Here is a 14307-nt window from a genome sequence, read left to right on the forward strand (position 1 = left end):
ACAACTATTCTATCTTCCTAATGACTGTGTATTTATTAATTCATACATTCAAAAACTTACTTATTCTACACCAGTTATGTGACTGCGTATAGAAAACGCTTGGGATACAAGAGAAATGTAGCAAGCATTGACCTTGCCTTTGGTCCTTAGAGTCAAGTAGGGGCAGACAGAGTGTAATTAATTACTTTATCCCACACTCTGTTACATAATAATAAAAATATAATCAGTTTTGGGGGAGGGAGACACCTGGATGGTTCAGTTGGTTAAGTGTCTGCCTTTGGCTCAGGTCATGATCCCCAGGTCCTGGGATGGAGCCTGAGGCTGGGTCCTTGCTCAGGGGGGAGTCTGTTTCTCTCTTTCCCTCTGCCCCTCCCCCTGCTCATTCTCTCTCTCTGTCTCTCTCAAATAAATAAAATCTTTAAAAAGGCAACAGTAGTTAGAAACCTGACTACTTACATCAAAAGAAACTTAAATTTCTCACATTGTAACTAGACAATGGCTTTTCAATCCAACAGCAAGCCAGATGTCACCCTGAAACTTAAAGGAATGATTTACTAAATAAGACAGAGAAGCCTTTTTCAGAGCATAATCCATGACTATATTTAAATCTGCAAAAATTGAAAACTCACCCCTCACTTTATATTGAATATTGTGAAATATCAAATACATACCCACATCGGAAGCCTTACCAAGTACCACTGCCGCAAATGGTTATGTTTTTCCTTAAGAAACTGAGCATTTTGGCACCTGATTTGAGAAGGATTCAGATGTCCTTCTGCTTTCATATTCAGCATGTTCCTGAGTAACATTGAAATTACTTAATAATTGTATTTATTCCTTGGGGAGTTGGAGTTGCATACAGTAAGTATTTGCAAACACCTGGACCAAAGTATGGCCCTCTTTCAGTAAGATCTGTTAATAGGGTTGAAGAATTATAAACAGGAAGTTAAGTAAAAAAAAGATAAGGAACATGCTGTCTCACTCAGATACAATGGAATGACTGTAGGTAGAGAGTATGTCTGAAGAGATCAGAGATATACACCTGAAATTAATGTAACAGTGTGTCAACTATACTTCAATGAGAAAAATAATGCTAAAGAAACCAGAGATCAAACCTATTTAAAAGAGGCAAGAAAAAAAGACTGAGGATTAAGATAGTTTCACTTATTTTTCCTTTTTTCCCTAGTTTTTCTTTTAATTCAGGAACATAGGCATTGCATACTGGGGAGAGGGACTGTCCCAATCGTCTTTACTCTCTGCTTGAGTCCCAGGGAAAGTAGAGGCGATAACAGAGAATGTCTCCATTGACTCAATATTTGTTGGACTGATCAAGGCTATTTTTTTCTTTTTTGAACCATCATCTTCCTTTTGTTGATTAGTGATTTTTTTGCCCCAAGATTTTTAAGTGACAACATATAATTTTAGAATCCTTAGACTGTGCCAAAACATTTTCAGAAACACTTAAAGGAATAGCCACTTTCTGGGCGCCTGGGTGGCTCAGTTGGTTAAGCGACTGCCTTCGGCTCAGGTCATGATCCTGGAGTCCCGGGATCGAGTCCCGCATCGGGCTCCCTGCTCAGCAGGGGGTCTGCTTCTCCCTCTGACCCTCCTCCCTCTCATGTTCTCTGTCTCTCATTCTCTCTCTCGCAAATAAATAAAATCTTAAAAAAAAAAAAAAAAGGAATAGCCACTTTCTGTGTAAGAAGCTGGTTTGATAGCCACGGTCTTATTTCTAGTTGCTTTTAACAGAAGTCTTTTCTTTAAACCCCTACCTAAACTCTTTAAACAAATAAATGAAAATTAAGACTAAAACCTCTTAAAAAAAAAAGCAAACACCAAATTTTATATCAACTACTCATAAGATAGATTTTTTTTATCAATATGATTGTAAGTTATTAATAAACTAACTGGTCTCTTGTATATTTTACTATGTGATTTTCTGTTTTCACCTCACAGGAAGTACTGAGTTACCCTGCTTCTGCAAGGAGTTAATAGGTTTTCCATATTTCAGGGATGAACAATTAGGTGTAAGCAAGAGATCAAGATAGCATTTGAGGGCCTTTGTTTCAGTAGTTTTAACAATTAAGCTGATTATCCAAAATGAAAGTATTAAGGCTGATACTTAGAGAAAAAGAGAGGAAGACCCAAAACAAGAGGTAAAAACATGCCCTTGGTGATGAGACCCAGCTAGTTCTAAAATAGTAGCCATACACGTAGCTAGGCAGGAGGCATGGCCGTGGAGGAGGTAGCTCTATGGCCTACTGGGACTTTGACTCTGGAGTCAAAGATCCCTGTTGTCAGAGCTGATCCTGAGGGGGGTGGGGGAGGTGTTGTCAAAGAAGTCACCACTCTAAATGGACAAAAAGCACATCAGCAGTCAACTTTTGACCTGTGGCCTGTCAAGGTTCACATAAAAGGCAAAGAGAGCCATGAAAAATAAGAAATGCTGGAATTCTTGCTAATTGCATCGAATGGGTAGTTTGAACTTATTAATCTGATTTAGAAAAATTAATGGACTCTGACATACTTTGCACCTTGGATGTTTCAGAGCAATTCTTAAGTTACATGATCTTTATATAGGAGCTAAGGCCATCCATTTAAAAGAGAGATCAAAGAGTAATTACTCTTATAGGCCTAAGAAGTATCTAGCATAGCATTTTCCAAAGCATGCACTAGAGGGAATTAGGGCCATGAAGTGAGGAGGTGAAATGCATTTGAGAAATACCAGTATTAGGACAACCCAAAACCCTCTGGTGATTCACAAAACATGTTAGCATATTAAAGACTCTGAGATAACCCATTCTAACCCGTCTATCTTTAAGCCAGAATTTCACAGACTTATTTGATCATAAAAATGTATTAACATTTCTGAAGAACAAACATCCTTTGAGAAACTAGATACTTAGGGAAAAATAGAGTAACTCTACGAAACAATAGAAATCAATTACAACTTCAAATCTAAGTGACTGCCTTTGTCCCCCAAAAAAGCAAGGTTATGTATATAATTGTTTTTACCTCCTATGTTGATACACAAAAGGAGAGAAATATAAAATTTACCTCCACACTAACAATCCCCTAAGCCCCAATCTGGCCTGATAAAGCTCCTAGATAATGTTATAAAGGAATCATCCTTATGTATATGGCAAATGTATATCTTCTCCAAGAGTTATTTCCAAAAAGATTTTTTCTTCCTTCCTTTCTTTCTTTCTTTCTTTCTTTCTTTCAGAGAGAGGAAGAGAGAGTGAGCAGGGGCAGGGGGTTGGGGGAATAGGGAGGGGCAGAGGGAGAGAGAGAATCTTAAGCATTTTTTTTTTTTAAGAGGAAGAGAGAAAGTACATGGGGAGGGGAGAGAGAGAATTCTTTTTTTTTAAGATTTTATTTATTTATTTGACAGAGAGAGATAGCAAGAGCAGGAACACAAGCAGAGGGAGTGGGAGAGGGAGAAGCAAGCTTCGCGCTGAACAAGGAACCCGATGTGGGGCTCGATGCGGGGCTCGATCCCAGAACCCTGAGATCATGACCTGAACTGAAGGCAGACCCTTAACGACTGAGCCACCCAGGTGCCCCGAGAGAGAGAGAATCTTAAGCAGGCTCCATACCCAGTGCAGAGCCCCGTGTGGGGCTCAATCTCAGGACCCTGAGATCGTGACCTGAGCCGAAATCAAGAGTCAGATGCTTAGCGGACTGAGCCACAGAGACACCCCTGAAAGCTACTCTCAACTGAGAATACAGCATCTCTAGAAAGTCAGAGTGAGGAATGAAAGGTGGTTTTTTAAATGTATAATACTTAAGTGGGTTAACAGAACAGCTACGTGAGTAATGAGATAATTATGTCAACACAAAATTTCACAATCATTAAAATACCTGTTCTACTTTGGTGTCAGAAACTTAAGTGTAATATGAAGAGTGTGATGACAGAATTACATTTGCAAAAATGCCTGACAGTTGGAAAGGAGGAAACAAAGAGGAAGATTTTAAAATTAGAGGATGGGAGAGAAAACCGTGGAAAGGCACAAATAGTGTTCTACAATTACAGAAAGGGTATTAGCTGACTGGCAATGAGCAATTACTATTTTCCATTGTTGAGGAAAAAAAGACAGTATGGTCAGAACCTTGTATAGAAGGAATGCACTTTGAGCTTTAGGAAGAAAAGTGAGAGTATGAAAACAAAGTAGGTAATAGTATCTCCAGGAAAACCTTTTAGAGTAGACACCTGCTTAGAATGACTTAGATACAAAAATCAAAATTCTGAGTGTAGCAACAATGATTCAGTTTAAACTAGTATTGATAGAATACAGGTATTTTAAATTCTGCATTCTATTCTTTGGTGCCAACAGTTTTTTTCTTCCCCTTGATTTAATTTTTCTGTAGAATTGGCTTTGTGCAAGAATGGATAATAGGGATCCTTGATGACCCATTTTCAATTCAAATTTCTTTCTCATTTTCTGTTGACGTCTAACAATTCATGAATAAAATACAAAGTCCCATTTCACAACAAAATGTTATGATTAAAATGCCGGTAACTTCACAAGAAGGATGTCCAGCCATCTGACCTTGAAAGAGTCACAGTCAACCCTAAGGCATGGTTTTCCTCTAGTTAAAAATGGAGATGTAGCCAAGGGATAACCTCAGGAAGCCTCTTAAGCATCAACATGTGGACACTGAAGCAATCTACTTGTAACCATCCAACTTCTTTCCAGCCTACCTTTATACCTTGTGATCTTGTTATGAACCAGATTTCAGCTTGGATTCCTCATTTTCATATCAACCCTGGTAGATGTGACACTTCTGTCTTTTAGTCAAAGTTGGTGAGCAGTTCATGAATGAACCTTGTAAATAGCATCAAACGAGCCCTGGAAACCATATCAGAAACTAAACCAGGCTATTTTCAAATATTTGCCAAAATGAGATGCAGCATGTCTCAGGGAAACATTAATCTTTCGTATAAATTCTCTTAAGTTGGATAAATGGAAATAAATTTTTAAAAAACTAGGATATCATATAAACTCTCATTGAAGTGTCTTCACTGGCTTGTGCTTTAATTTAATTAGATTTACAAATGGCAGTATAAAATACACATCAGAAAGATTTAATACAGCCTATAGAGTAACAATTATTTCACCCAGTGGCCTTTATATAAGAATATACCTAATTTTTTTTTAAAGATTTTATTTATTTATTTGACAGAGAGAGAGATAGTGAGAGCAGGAACACAAGCAGGGGGAGTGGGAGAGGGAGAAGCAGGCTTCCCGCCAAGCAAGGAGCCCGATGCGGGGCTCGATCCCAGGACCCTGGGATCATGACCGGAGCCGAAGGCAGACGCTTAACGACTGAGCCACCCAGGCGCCCCTATATACCTAATTTTTAATGTCAAGAGCCTTGAGACGGAGGAGAATATCTTTCTAGGTTAGCTCATTAAATCATTTAGACATTTTAAATAAGTGTTTATTGAGTTCCTCTTATGTATAACTCTTGATAGTTTTATGTTCTTTTAAACATGGAAACTGTACCAACTATTGGGTTCTGTGTTTTCCCTTGGCTTCCAGGAAGCTCTGGCCTAAATTTATGCTCAGATACAAAAATTTATTTATCTAGAATATCTACATGAGAGTGCATCTAACTCTACCTTATTTAAAGTAATTTTATCTACATTTTATTTCCTGTTCTGTGTTACAGGCATTTAACATTGTAAGCTACATTAAACCTTTGAAGGAATAAAGTGGACTGTAAGTCACAAATGAATAAATAAAAGCTGCGTATAATAGAGAAAAATTAATTAACTTGAAATAAAAGCTTAATGAGTCATTTTTCAGGGAAGAACTCTCGCTCTAATGAGAAATACTACTCATTATCATAGTTATCAATTAATAATTCATTAATAATGCCTTATATTTGTATATATTAAAATATGTATACTACCTCATTATCTCATAATAATCTTAGGACACAGACAAAGCAGATATATTTTTTCTTGAATTAAGGATGCAAAAAGCGAAATTCAAGGATTTGAACCAAAGGCATTTAATGCCATATATAGTAATATGTCCCTAATATTTGGGGTTTTAAAACTTATATTTGTTATTCACATATGATTTGAATATGAAGTGAATGTTGAGAGGTAAAACATTTAAATATGTACATAGACTTAAAACATTTTTTTTTTTTTTTAGACTTTAAAATCTTAATGCTGTATCTTCAATTCACCAACATGAGGTATGTTTAAGGAAACAAAAGTTTCATGCAGGCCTGTTCTCTTGTGGAGATAATAATTTATTTTGATAAGGATTAAATTATTCTACTTAGGCTGTCACATAAAAATGAGCTCTATTTATCCAGACAGCAGTAATTATTGTGTTCAGGAAAACATACACACACACACACACAAACACACACACCAAGCATGACAGTTCACTCAAAAGTAAAATCTTCTTTTCTCCCTTCACCAGATTACCTTGAAAACTGACTCAACACTTCACTAGACTAACTTAAAAAGGCAGTTCAGGAGACACAATTCATTTCATGAGGATGCCTAAGATGTTAGCCTGACATTTGTTAGAAAGACAGCTTTCCACAAACCTATTTCTAAATCTTGGAGGAAATTGAAAATATTATTGATATAAAGCATGTAATCACAGGCCATATTTTTTTTCCTTGTGTTGTAAGACAACATGTTTCCAAGCAATCAGAATTTAATGCCAATCCATAATTCTAAGAAGAATTCAGGGACCGCTCTAAAATTTGGAACTGTGACTCAAATAAGAAGGCAATGCTTCCTGGAAGCCTGATGTACAACAAAATGGTTATGTTTGCTTATACTGAAATTAAAACAAATAGGTTTGAAATTTGGCTGGGAAAATTATATAACCTCTTCAGAGCTAAAAATGGGGACAGTGACAGGACGTATCTCATGGGATTTTTGTAAGGATCAAATGCAATAAGGTATGTAAAGTGCTTCACCCAGCATCTTTGTAGCCATCCAATAAAAGTTGACCGTTATCCTCAGTTCAAAAATAGAACACATACGCAAAACATTTGCACGATTGATTGAAGAATTCCTAAATGTAAAATACAGGTTCAAATAATTTTCTGTAGCAATGGATTTAATACAGAACTGAACAACTTAATTTAAAAATCTACACATTATGAGGGATAAAATACTTAAGGATCAAACTACTAAAAGGTAGATATAATAGTTGATAATATTACACCATAATTTAGTTTTTATGTTGGCAGTGTGTTTTGTCCATATTCAGAAACTATTTATTTTTTAAATTATTTTTAAAGGTTTATTTATTTGGGGGACGGAGATGGGGAGAGGCAGAGAGAGAGAGAAACTCAAGCAGACTCCGCGCTGAGCACGGAGTCCATCAGGAGGCTTGATCTCCTGACCCTAAGATCAAACCTGAGCTGAAACCAGGAGTTGGATGCTTTAATCAACTGCGCCACCCAGGTGCTGCATATTCAGAAGTTACTTTGAAACAGTATTTGCTGCACTGTACTAATATGAAATTGTCTTTTTCTAAGGAAATTAAATTAATCAGATCCAAAACTAAACATGTGTTTATCACTTGCTACCTGTCAGTGGCTGACCAGTTGATCTTAAGCACTTTACATTTAATATGACATTAGTGTTTCAGATTTTAATATACATATTCTGTCTTTAATCTCAAGATACCCTTTCTTTATGAGAAGATTGAGGGATTCTCCTTAATTGCTTTTAAATGTAATAAAGGCTTCCAGTGTGACTAAAAAATTTCAAGAAGTGTTTTTTTAATTATGTTATGTTTTTTTATTTTCTTTTTTTAAAAATTTTTATTGTTATGTTAATCACCATACATTACATCATTAGTTTTTGATGTAGTGTTCCATGATTCATTGTTTGTGCATAACACCCAGTGCTCCATGCAGAACGTGCCCTCCTCAATACCCACCACCAGGCTAACCCATCCTCCCACCCCCCTCCCCTCTAGAACCCTCAGTTTGTTTTTCAGAGTCCATCGTCTCTCATGGTTCGTCTCCCCCTCCGATTTTCCCCTCTTCATTCTTTGCCTCCTGCTATCTTCTTCTTCTTTTTTTTTTTTAACATATAATGTATTATTTGTTTCAGAGGTACAGGTCTGCGATTCAGCAGTCTTACACAATTCACAGCATTCACCATAGCATATACCCTCCCCAATGTCTATCACCCAGCCACCCATCCCTCCCACCCCCCACCACTCCAGCAACCCTCAGTTTGTTTCCTGAGAAGACATCCAGATGGCCAACAGACACATGAAAAAGTGCTCAACATCGCTCGGCATCAGGGAAATCCAAATCAAAACCTCAGTGAGAGACCACCTGACACCAGTCAGAATGGCTAAAATTAACAAGTCAAGAAATGACAGATTTGGTGGGGATGCGGAGAAGGGGGAACCCTCCTACACTGTTGGTGGGAATGCAAGCTGGTGCAGCCACCCTGGAAAACAGTATGGAGGTTCCTCAAAAAGTTGAAAATAGAGCTACCCTATGACCCAGCAATCACACTACTGGGTATTTACCCCAAAGATACAGATGTAGGGATCTGAAGGGGTACATGCACCCCAATGTTTATAGCAGCAGTGTCCACAATAGCCAAACTGTGGAAAGAGCCAAGATGTCCATCGACAGATGAATGGATAAAGAAGATGTGGTATATATACACAATGGGATATTATGCAGCCATCAAAAGGAATGAAATCTTGCCATTTGCAATGACATAGAAACATCGCCAAAGGCAAGGGAAGCAAGGGCAAAAATGAACTATTGGGACCTCATCAAGATAGAAAGCTTTTGCACAGCAAAAGAAACAGTCAACAAAACCAAAAGACAACCGACAGAATGGGAGAAGATATTTGCAAATGACATATCAGATAAAAGGCTAGTATCCAAAATCTATAAAGAACTTCTTAAACTCAACACCCAAAGAACCAATGATCCAATTAAGAAATGGGCAGAAGACATGAACAGACATTTTTTCAAGAAGTGTTTCATGAGGGGCGCCTGGGTGTCTCAGTTGGTTAAGCGACTGCCTTCGGCTCAGGTCATGATCCTGGAGTCCCGGGATCGAGTCCCGCATCGGGCTCCCTGCTCGGCGGGGAGCCTGCTTCTGCCTCTGATCCTACCCCCTCTCATGTGCTCTCTGTCTCTCTCATTCTCTCTGTCTCAGATAAATAAATAAAATCTTAAAAAAAAAAAAAAGAAGTGTTTCATGATACTTTTCTTATGATGTTTTCAATCATCATTTTAACATTTGGAAAAAAAAAAAAAAAGCAAAACTTAGGGGCACTTTGTGGCTCAGTTGGTTGAACTCTTGGTTTTGGCTTGGGTTTGATCTCAAGGTTGTGGGATCAGGCCTGGCGTCAGGCTCCAGGCTCAACACGGAGTCTGTTTGGGATCGTCTCTCCCTCTGCCTCTCCCCCTACTCTCCCTCTCTCTAAAATTAAATAAATAAATCTTTAAAAAAAAGAAACCCTAAAGGTCTTCCTCAAAGATAATAAGACAGTAATTTTGACACATATGATTCTATTGCCCCTTTCCACCCAGACTCTACTTTGCTTTCATATTTTCTGTTTAAATTTTCTCTTTTAATATATGTCTTGTAAGATAAGGGAAGGAGACTATCACTCATGAGTTGATTAATAAGAGGAGTAGAGTATGAGAAATTCCATTCATCCATTTATTTTTCAAAAGGCATTGACTATCAAGTAGCTTCCTAAGAGTGCGTGATAGTGTGTGTGTGTTTATTTGAATTACGACCTGAGGAAAAAATGTGAGAGGGTATTTTCCCTAGAGCAGATGGACACCTTCATTGTCTAAGCTATCCTGTCCTGCATAGTCCTCCCTTTACCACTGAAATTTAGGCATATGATGATAATATGTGGTCAACTTACAGTTTTGTAAAGATGCAGTGATTTTTAGTCAATGGAAAATTTAGGTTATGGTATATTGTTGATATCAGGTGAAGAAGGTAGCGAAGAAATGATGTGAAGAAAATTTAAAAATTTAAAACTGAAATAAGTGTACTTTTGTAGAATTGTATTTCCATCCATGAAATGAAAAATTCCTAGTAATATCCCGAATAGGAACTTAGTCTCTGATATAGATTATAATGTAAGATTTACTACTCACTCTCCTATGATAAACTCAGAACTTGTAGAACTCTGAGACTTAGAAACCATCTTTTTGATAGATTCATAAAATCACTGGGCAATTTAATTTTCATTTTTTAATAGTGATTGCTTATTTTTAAAATCTGTTTGTAAAGGAAAAGGATTTCCATGTGCACGTTTCTGATAAAGTGTTCACATATGTAACATAAACAAATAATAAAGAACATTAAGATCATAAATTGTCCATCAATTTTGGATACTTTAAGGAGAGATAGCTATATTTAAGAGCAGAAGGTATGAACTTCATTGTTAATCCTTCGTAAATTCTCTATTCATCTTGTGTCCTGTTTAGTTTTTTAAGTTATATTTTCACATTTATATGACTTTTTGAAAATGAATTAAATTTAAATTTAAATTTAAATTTCATATTTGCAACAAATGTACGGTTTGTTATTTGTCTTTTATTTTTGCTATTTTTGGGTCACAAAATATTTCAGTTTTATGTAATAAGTTCCTCTTTTTTTGATTTCTTCCATTTTTAGCTTAGTCTTTCACCAGGGGTGTTTAGTAATCTACTTCTATTTTCTTTTGTATTTCATAATTTGTTTAGTTATACTTAACTATTATCTATCAAATATCTATCAAAATCTATCAAATCTATCAAAAATCTATCAGAAGTTACTTTCTTCGGTTGTGCAAAAGGTCAAAATTGCTTTTCAAATAAATAGCTCAATTGTCCTTGCACCAATTATTGTTAATCTTTACATTTCTTCATTGTTTTGTTATCCCTCCATTATTTATATTAAATCCTTATATTTAATAGGATGTATTTCTGGACTACCCTTTTTGATTTATTGATCTGTGTGTCTATTCTTAGGTCAGTATCAGACTGTTTCATCCATTATATTGTTATATTTCTAGATCTTCTCTTTTGGTCCATACTTAGTGACCTGAAAGGAAATAGTGAAAACGTTTTTTAAAAATAGGGAGGGATATATGTTGTATGACTTGATGAATTATATCGTTTGAAAAGTATTGTTTTTTGTGTGTGTGGTGCTTGTTTGTTTAAAATATCAATTGTTAGTATTCAAAGAAAATACATTTAATGAATAAGAAAATGAGTTTGGGAGTAAGGTAGATGTAGATTCAAATTTGAACTTTGTAACAAAGGCTATTTCATTTTCAGTAAAATTGCTTAAATTCTCTGAGGCTCCTCCCTATCAAATGAGATTACTTTTACCAATGTCATCAGTTTGGAATGAGTCCTAACTGAGATGATAAAGAGACATTGTTTTGTTTTGATAGTAACTGCTCCATAAATTCAGTTAGTACAAGTATTAGGAATACTTACTATTGCTGTAGAATATTTTGGACATTTTTATGTTTTCTAATCTGGAAAATATTTTACCTAATTTCATTGCTCAAAATAAATCTCCAAATTGCCATTTATCTCCACCATTTATCTCATGACTGAAATGAGGAAATTTCATACCTCTTCTTCCCTAAACATGAATCTCAGAACACATAACTGTTTTTTTTTCTTTTAATCATATGTCAGCTAGAACAAATGTATGGAAAGGACACATCTGACCTCACACATATCTCTCTCCTGGTGGCGTGTGCCTTGGTTTGGCATACATGGCTGCAAGTTTCTGTTAATTATTCACAAGTCACTTTTAATCCAAATCTCAGTCGTCGTGTGCTGCTTCAGTATTACTTTCTATTTCTGACTTTGGGCTTGGTCCATTCAGTCCTGCCATGCAATGAGTTGATTTTCTCATTTCCACATAGGTATTTGAAAACCTGTCAGAGTGCTGTTTCCATTATACACTTTTCATTATTATGCTGTCATCACTGAACAAGTTTATTTCAAATCCTTTTGGGAAAAATGACAAGAAACATAGCATTTTATTTCCTTGTCCCTTCATTAGATTAGAAATGTCAAGAAAGATTTAGATTGTACTCATTTTTATTAAAAGGAATGATAGATCTTTCTTGGCAAAAGAAAAGGAAAAAATAGGAAATTTTAATTTTAAATACAACTGGAGTCGAAGATTTGCATGTGGAGGTGCTCTTTGGTGAAAAGCTTTCTCTTCATTACTTGGAAAGACTTATATTTTATTATGGCTCCAGGCCATCTTATTCATTTCAAAAATATAAAATATGGTAGTCATTCTAGATACCAGCTACATAAATGAAATCTGTTACGTACCTAACACAAACTACACCAAAGTGAATCTAAAATACTGTTGTCACGGTAACTTAACATCATGTGTAATAAATTTCAGCAACTATTAAGAAAGAGAGGTAATGATAATACCTTGTCTGAGGCATGTTGTGAAAATTATGTGAGTCAACACATGTGAAGTTTCTAATACTGCACATGAGGTTGAACCTGATCAAGTTACTAATATTCAGCATTTTTGGCCTGCAAAAGCAACAGTTTCATCTAGTTCAGCCGCAGTGTTCCTCAAAAACTGAGTTTCCTACTCACCGCTGGGGTTTATACCACGGAACTGACCTTTAGCAAGGACGGTAGGTATTTAATTACAGTCTAAATTCTTACAGAGGGCTTACAAAGTTATTCTTTGTAACTTTGTTACAAAGTTCAATCAATTTGCTTGTGGTGGACCTCTCTCTTCAATGTATGCTAGTAGAGTGGTCCTTCAGTTAGCACATGGTTTATTCTCTCTTACTACGGCCAAAGCTTCCACTTACCCCATGCCTTCTGCTTACCCGTGGCCATGACTTCTATTTGTTGCATCACTTTGCTCATTGCCTTTGTTCAGACAGGTAATTCACAGCTATCCAGCCTGGCCTGCTCTATGTGGAAGGTAGAGCTGGATGTGGGTGTGTGTGGGTGGCCATGCTAGTGGGTAGGTTGATGTTAATTGTATTTAATAGTTTCAAATTTATAAAAACAGGGGACATTGTATTTATTTTAGATTGAGGAGGATAGCATTTATATGGGATAATAGTATGCCTAGCAAGTATGCAAAAAGGTATAAAATTACTATGCATACTGTCTTTTAATAACATAACAAGATCATATGATAGGTTAGCAACTCATGGTGGTCCAAAGACACATATTTTCTTATAGTAAAAGTCATTTAGTTTATTGTCTGTAACAGTGATGAGTCTTGCCCCCCCCTAGACTTTCTTGGTTAGTACAATCTTCCTTACACATAAATTTGAAATAAGAGACAATATAAACCAGAATGTTATATCTAGGTCTCATGACTATCTGATTACATGAAATATAGACCCATCACAATGCTACAAAACATAATCTTATATTAGACAAATACATATTAAAAAACACCTGAGCCACAAAGATATAATCAAATTACCCTTCCTCATTAAAACTTTAGCCTTTAGGCAGAAGACATGAAAAGACATTTTTCCAAAGAAGACATCCAAATGGCCAACAGACACATGAAAAAGTGCTCAGTATCGCTCGGCATCAGGGAAATCCAAATCAAAACCTCAATGAGATACCACCTCACACCTGTCAGAATGGCTAAAATTAACAAGTCAGGAAATGACAGATGTTGGCGGGGATGCGGAGAAAGGGGAACCCTCCTACACTGTTGGTGGGAATGCAAGCTGGTGCAGCCACTCTGGAAAACTGTATGGAGGTTCCTCAAAAAGTTGAAAATAGAGCTACCATATGATCCAGCAATTGCACTACTGGGTATTTACCCCAAAGATACAAAAGTAGGGATCCGAAGGGGTACGTGCACCCCGATGTTTATAGCAGCAATGTCCACAATAGCCAAACTGTGGAAAGAGCCAAGATGTCCATCAACAGATGAATGGATAAAGAAGATCTGGTATATATATACAATGGAATATTATGCAGCCATCAAAAGGAACGAGATCTTGCCATTTGCAACGACGTGGATGGAACTGGAGGGTATTATGTTGAGTGAAATAAGTCAATCAGAGAAAGACAAGTATCATATGATCTCACTGATATGAGGAATTCTTAATCTCAGGAAACAAACTGAGGGTTGCTGGAGTGGGGGGTGGGGTGGGAAGGATGGGGTGACTGGGTGATAGACACTGGGGAGGGTATGTGCTCTGGTAAGCGCTGTGAATTTTGCAAGACTGTTGAATCTCAGATCTGTACCTCTGAAACAAATAACGCAATATATGTTAAGAAAAAAAAAAAAAAAAA

This window comes from Neomonachus schauinslandi, chromosome 12 (genome assembly GCF_002201575.2).
Source record: "Neomonachus schauinslandi chromosome 12, ASM220157v2, whole genome shotgun sequence".
NCBI lineage: Eukaryota > Metazoa > Chordata > Mammalia > Carnivora > Phocidae > Neomonachus > Neomonachus schauinslandi.